A 7,474-nucleotide genomic window follows, 5' to 3' on the forward strand; every position below is an offset into this window, starting at 1 on the left:
GGACAGGCTCTTAAATATAATCACGAGTGCCCATTAAAGAGGGCAGCAGGGGGAAATTTGACTACAGAAAAGAAAAATATGTAACCACAGAAGCAAGAGATTGTTATTATGCCAAGGAATGCAAGCAGCCTCCAAAAGCTAGGAAAGGAGAGGAAATAGATTCTTCCTTAGAGCCCTAAGAAGGAACCGGGACTGCTGACACCTTAACTTTAAACTAGTGAAACCAGTTTCAACCATCTGACCTCCGGAACTGTAAGAGAATAAATTTGTGGGGTTTCAAGCCACCAAGTTTGTGATAACTTGTTTTAGCTGTCATAGGAAACTAGTACATAAGTTTTCCCAGAGAACAAGAGTGATGTCTGCCTGACCTGGGTTTTAAAGGATGAACAGGAATGTTAAAAGAAGAAAGAGAGACTTTCCAGGTGGCGCAGTGGATAAGAATCCACCTGCCAATGCAGCCTCCTGGTCTGGGTAGATTCCACATGCCAAGGAGCAGCTAAGCCCATGTGCCACAACTACTGAGCCCACACGCTGCAACTACTGAAGCCTGAGCACCTAGAGCTTTTGCCGCACAAGAGAAATAGAGAAATACCGCTCTCTGCGATAGAGAAAGCCCATGCAAGACAACAAAGACCTAGTACAGCCATCAATCTTAAAAAAAGAGAAGGTAGAACAGTCTGAAGAAGACTGAACCCTCCTTTTATCTGACTCTCCAGTCTCAGAAGATAGGAAGTTGGACCGTAAGATTTATGATTTTCCACCCCGAGTTTTGTGACATATGCCTCATTTTTTAGCAGTAAGAATAAAAGATTTCCAACATAGGTGTTATTTTTCTTCCCTTCACATCACCTCTGGCTTTTCAGTTTGAATTTTAATCTTTGTTTTTGCAAAATTTCTTACATCTCAGAGAGAGGAGACTTTAAGAGAAACATTCTTCAGAGAGCAAATGAAAAGACTAGAGAATCTGATAAGGACACTTGTTTATTATTGGAGAAAGCTTGGAAAGAAAGTGACAAAACACTCTCCAAAAACAGGCAAAGAGACTCCTTGCTTCATTTGTTTGGGACTAAGAGAAACAAGATAGTGAAAATAAAAAGTTAGAAAGAGCTCTAAACTGGGTATAATTGAATAGAAAATAAGTTACCCAGAATATAGCACAGACACAAGGATATATAGTTAAGAGAGAGGGCAGGTAGATGAAAAGCCCCAACATGTATATTGAGAGTTCTAGAAGAAAATAGCAGAATGATGGTGAAACAGTGTTTGAAAATATAAGAGATAAAATTTTTAAGTATCGATGAAAGACATCAGTCACCAAATTTTAAAAATAAGCGTTTAGTATTAATAAAACAAACACATGCTGAGGCACATTATAGGAATATTTATACAACATTAAAGATAAAGAGAAAATTATAAAAAGCTACCAAAGAGAGGGGAAAAAAACAAAACAAAACAGATTACTTATGAAACAACAGTAATGACTGATAAAGAACTTCCCTATAAACTTAGAATTTTATCCCCAGACAAGATGTCATTAAAGAGTGGGAGCAAAGTACATTTTGATATACCAGAAAGAATTAAGGAAAATTTAAAACCACCCATGCAATCTCACTGAAAACTATAAATGACAATTTATAAAACTGCTTGGGGGACTTCCCTGGTTGGGACTCTGTGCTGCCAGTGCAGGGGGTGTGGGTTGAATCCCTGGCCGGGGAACTAAGATCCCACATGTGGTGCAGCACAGCCAAAAGATTTTAAACAGAAGTTTAAAACTGCTTGGGAAACTCTCATTTCTGGCCATGATGGTATTACAGGGACCACATTTACCCTCCTGCCTTAATCATCTAGAAAACTGGACAAAGTATATGAAGCAGCAGTTTTCAGACATCGGACAACAGGCAGCACAGGACACTGATCCCTGAGAGAAAGGAAACAAATCAAACGAATCCTATGGGTACCCCACTTCAGGCCACTTTGTAGAAAAAGGAAACCCAAACAAAGCCTGACAATCTCACTGCATTGGGAATGTCTGGAGTTCAGGGAAGCCAAGGTAGGTAACATTTTCAGGGAAGTACTTGAGCCTAAAAGCATGGAGATAAACACGGAGAGAACTATGGAGCTCTGCAGGAGCCTCTCAAGATCTTGGCTAAACATACTCAAGATTAAACTATCAAGGCTGAGGAAAGAATCATTTGAAAGTAGGAGTTGGAAGAATCTTCCAGTGGTGCGAAAGCCATTTTGGTGGAGAGGGTAGCAGGATTCCAGCTGGCAGGTTTCCTATTAATACTGGGTGTATATGTGTGTGTGTGCTCAATCACTCAGTCATGTCCTACTCTGCGACTGTAGCCCACACAAGGCTTCTCTGTCCATGGGATTTTCCAGGCAAGAATACTGAAATGGGTTGCCATTTCCTACTTCGGGGGGATCTTCCTGACCTAGGGATCAGACCCACATCTCTTGCGTCATTGGCATGTGAATTCTTTACCACTGTGCTACCTGGAAAGCCTCTTAGCAAATCATAGAACCAAGAGATTACAAACATTGAGGTCATTTGTTACTTTGCTTGTGAGTCTCAGTTAAGAATTCCTGTCCTCACGGTGACTACAAGAACCAGCAGGACTTTTCTAAGTAACACTCTGGTACTCTTGGGCCAATCTGTCAGACTCAGCTTGTAAGTCCTCAGTTCTCAGTAGCCAACAGAGCAAAGGAGTTCTTTAAAGGATACTGAGGAATCTCTAAGGAATGTTTAAGTGTGACACAGATCCTCCCTGGAAATTACTGTCACTTTTGCCAGCTGTCCCTGCTCCAAACCACTGTGGCTCTTGAACTTTACCACCACACCTCTTCAGTCTCCCCACATGGCCCCATCCCAATGAATACATATCTTCTCACTTGATTCCTCAAAGCTCAGTTTAGTCCAGACACAGAGGCACAGATAAAAAACACAAGGAGTAGTCCATGACTGCCAATCAGTTCAGTTGCTCAATGGTGTTCGACTCTCTGCAACCCCATGAACCACAGCACACCAGGCCTCCCTGTCCATCACCAACTCCCGGAGTCCACCCAAACCCACGTCCATTGAGTCGGTGATGCCATCCAACCATCTCATCCTCTGTCATCCCCTTCTCCTCCTGCCCTCAATCTTTCCCAGCATCAGTGTCTTTTCAAGTGAGTCAGCTCTTCAGATCAGGTGGCCAAAGTATTGGAGTTTCAGTTTCAACATCAGTCCTTCCAATGAACACCCAGGACTGATCTCCTTTAGGATGGACTGGTTGGATCTCTTTGCAGTCCAAGGGACCCTCAAGAGTCTTCTCCAACACCACGGTTAAAAAGCATCAATTCTTCAGCACTCAACTTTCTTTATAGTCCAACTCTTACATTCATACACGACCACTGGAAAAACCATAGCCTTGACTAGACGGACGTTTGTTGACAAAGTAATGTCTCTACTTTTTAATATGCTGTCTAGGTTGGTCATAACTTTCCTTCCAAGGAGTAAGCCATTAGAAGTGGCTATTCTTCAGATTCCCGATAAGGCAGAGCCAGCTCAGCCTACCCATATTCCCCGACAGGAATCTCTAGATTGTGCCACATCTTGGAGTCTTCATGCCAGCAAGAGGCACAAGTCTGAAGAGAATCTTTCTTTTCCAGTTCAAGGCCTGCTTATGTTCACTTTAGAACGTCTGACTGAAGCACTATCCTTTTCTTTAGGGGGAAACACTCACCTCCACTTTGGCCTGGTTGACACAGTCCCAGGAATCATGGACACTTTCCAGACTTCGGTAATCCAGCTCTACCACCACTTTGTAAGATACCAGTTGTTCAGACCAGTCTGTCCTGTGTGAGGTACAAAGAAAAGACTGGCACACTCCTCAGGGTGGCTCCAGTTTTGTGATTACCTGTGAGCAAACACTGGATAAAAACAAACAATGGTCTCCTAAGAACAAATAAGGATTTTAAGAAATATTCGAGTTTATATTCTTATTTAGGGGGAAACAGATTTCTCTCTCCACAAGGGTGCAATCCTGTGAAAGACATAATTTATAACACAAATAAATTAATCCCTGCAACTCAGTCTGAAATATCTGGATTTTGGTTAATGGTAATTTCATGATTTTCTTTAGGATAAAAGTGAGTATTTGCTTTATTATGTGTAGTGGGCCCATCCTGGTGATTTTCCTAAGTAAAGGCAGACTGCTTCAAAATGAATTTACATCTTGCCTTCTAGAAATAGAAAACGAAACTGAAATTTTAAAAACTGACCTTAAAAAATGTTTCATTTATTGGTCACCCTTTAAAATTTATGAGTACAATTAGGAGCATAGACTGGACCAGATCTCAGAAATGGACTCCTTCTCTCCTCTTTTCTACTAACTTCAAAATATCTGTGTTTCTTTTTTCTTAGCCTTAAATCTTGCCCCCACACCTTTTTCCACCTCCATGGACCAATCTTTCACATTTAATCCCACATGGGGGGAAGTGGGAGGGAAGCTCAAGAAAAAGGGGAGATTTGCACTGTTGTATAGCAGAAACAAACAACACTGTAAAGCAATTATCCTCCAATTAAAAATTTAAAAAAATCACACATAGGAAGGAATGTAGCATAAAATCTGTTGAGCTTCCAAAGGTAATCTTTTATCAATAGTATAATGTCATCAGAAACTGGATGTGAAGGAAGTACATGAACAGTCAAAAGTAGAATTAGAATCCCCCAGAAAAGCCTGGATGTGGCTTAGCCTGAGAGAACTTATGTCTCAACTTCTTTCTTTTTTCTAATTCTCCCCTCACTAAACATCTTTCATATGCAGGTTAGGTTTCTCAATTTGTGGTCTGTTACCATCTGGGGGTCTTGAATTTTCAAGGCACTCTGAGTCTTCTACAAGAATTTTATTTTTTTTCTTTTAAAATTTTTATTGGAGTATAGTTGATTTACAATATTGTGTTAGTTTCTGCTGTACAGCAAAGTGAATCAGTTATACATACATCCGCTCTTTTTTAGATTATTTTCCCATATGAATCATTCAGATCAGATCAGATCAGTCGCTCAGTCATGTCTGACTCTTTGCTACCCAATGAATCGCAGCACGCCAGGCCTCCCTGTCCATCACCAACTCCCGGGGTTCACTGAGACTCACGTCCATCAAGTCAGTGATGCCATCCAACCATCTCATCCTCTGTCGTCCCCTTCTCCTCCTGCCCCCAATCCCTCCCAGCATCAGTCTTTTCCAATGAGTCAACTCTTCGCATGAGGTGGCCAAAGTACTGGAGTTTCAGCTTTAGCATCATTCCTGCCAAAGAAATCCCAGGGCTGATCTCCTTTAGAATGGACTGGTTGGATATCCTTGCAGTCCAAGGGACTCTCAAGAGTCTTTTCCAACACCACAGTTCAAAAGCATCAATTCTTCGGCGCTCAGCCTTCTTATCAATTAGAGTCCCCTGTGCTATACAGATCAGATCAGATCAGATCGATCACTCAGTCGTGTCCGACTCTTTGTGACCCCATGAATCGCAGCACGCCAGGCCTCCCTGTGCATCACCAACTCCCGGGGTTCACTGAGACTCACGTCCATTGAGTCAGTGATGCCATCCAGCCATCTCATCCTCTGTCGTCCCCTTCTCCTCTTGCCCCCAATCCCTCCCAGCATCAGAATCTTTTCCAATGAGTCAACTCTTCGCATGAGGTGGCCAAAGTACTGGAGTTTCAGCTTTAGCATCGTTCCTTCCAAAGAAATCCCAGGGCTGATCTCCTTCAGAATGGACTGGTTGGATCTCCTTGCAGTCCAAGGGACTCTCGAGAGTCTTCTTCAACACCACAGTTCAAAAGCATCAATTCTTTGGCACTCAGCTTTCTTCACAGTCCAACTCTCACATCCATACATGACCACTGGAAAAACCATAGCCTTGACTAGACGGACCTTTGTTGGCAAAGTATTACCTTAAATCAAACCATTTTCTCCCCAGATTAGCACTACCCTTCTTCCCCATCACACCATTTTCTGTTAGTGGCTGCACCAATTTTTGTCATCCAGGGTCAAAACCTTAGTTATATTCATTCATTCAACAAGTATTTAATTGCTTTTGAGCACAGATAAGTGTGCTAGGGATGCTGGGGTCTAGAATGTCAAAAGTTTGACAAGAGTTTCTGCCTTCCTGAAGGCTTATAGTCTATCAGGAAAAGACAAGTGGGGATCCAAACCAATGTAGGGATATTAGAGAAGAATTCCTAAAGGAAGAAAAGATGGGGGTGGGTGAGGGGAGGTGTATTCCATGGGTGAAAGCATAGGAAGAGAAAGCATGCTGCTGCTGCTGCTGCTAAGTCGCTTCAGTTGTGTCCGACTCTGTGCGACCCCATAGACGGCAGCCCACCAGGCTCCCCTGTCCCTGGGATTCTCCAGGCAAGAACAATGGAGTGGGTTGCCATTTCCTCCTCCAATGTATGAAAGTGAAAAGTGAAAGTGAAGTCGCTCAGTCGTGTCCGACTCTTAGCGACCCCATGGACTGCAGCCTACCAGGCTCCTCCGTCCATGGGATTTTCCAGGCAAGAGTACTGGAGTGGGGTGCCATTGCATGGAGAAACCCAAAAACATATTGCTGGAGCACTGGGTGGCAGAAACAGAGGAAGTGGGAGAGACATGCAGTGATTGAATCAAATATGAAAGGTCTGGGAAACTATGTTAAGGCATTAGAACTTTCTGAAGAGCAGGAGGAAGCCATGATTAATTTTGTATTTTAAAATAATCTGTTTATCCTTCGAGAATTTTTCCTTTCTCTACCATCCCCTGAATCCAGCCTATTACTAAATCCTGTCCATTTGTTTTTGTCTAATTTGTTCTTTTATCTCTGTTCCCATTGCCACCAATTTAGTCCCAGCCTTTCTCATGCTTAGATTAAGAGCCCTTTAAAGCCCTTTGGCCTTCTCTCTCCAAACACACTGCGCACAAAGACTAGACCAATAAACTCCAAAGGCTCCACCAGGATAATACTGAAGTCCAAGCCACCCATTTTGGCACTTACGACCATTCTCTATCCTATCTAATGTTACTACTTAAAATCACTCTCCAACGAGGCAAGCAGCTTCCTCAAAAACCCTCCCCAAAGCAGTTCACTTTCTTCACCCCAGCAACCCCATAACATTTTTCCCTTCTCCCCGGGCACAATGCACGTCTGGGGCATCCTGAGGACCTCAAGCAATAGCTCTTCCACTCCCTTTTCATTTCTTCTCCACCCGCACAGACTGGGTCACAGAGAGAGGTCTTCATTTTCTTTGGTCAGAAAGACTATCTCACATCCTAATCGCATAGGCCTTACAAGGGTACTTCATGCTCTCAGAACAAATTATCACTAGTTAACTCTAATTGAACCGCATCGGGAGGATTTGTGGGAGTCCGAGGGCGCGGCGGAGAGAGAGCTGACACTTTAGAGGATGAACCGGAAGTGCCCAGTTCCACACAAAAGAGCCTTAGACAAAACGCGA

The sequence above is a fragment of the Bos taurus genome, chromosome 11 (genome assembly GCF_002263795.3).
Source record: "Bos taurus isolate L1 Dominette 01449 registration number 42190680 breed Hereford chromosome 11, ARS-UCD2.0, whole genome shotgun sequence".
Lineage (NCBI taxonomy): Eukaryota > Metazoa > Chordata > Mammalia > Artiodactyla > Bovidae > Bos > Bos taurus.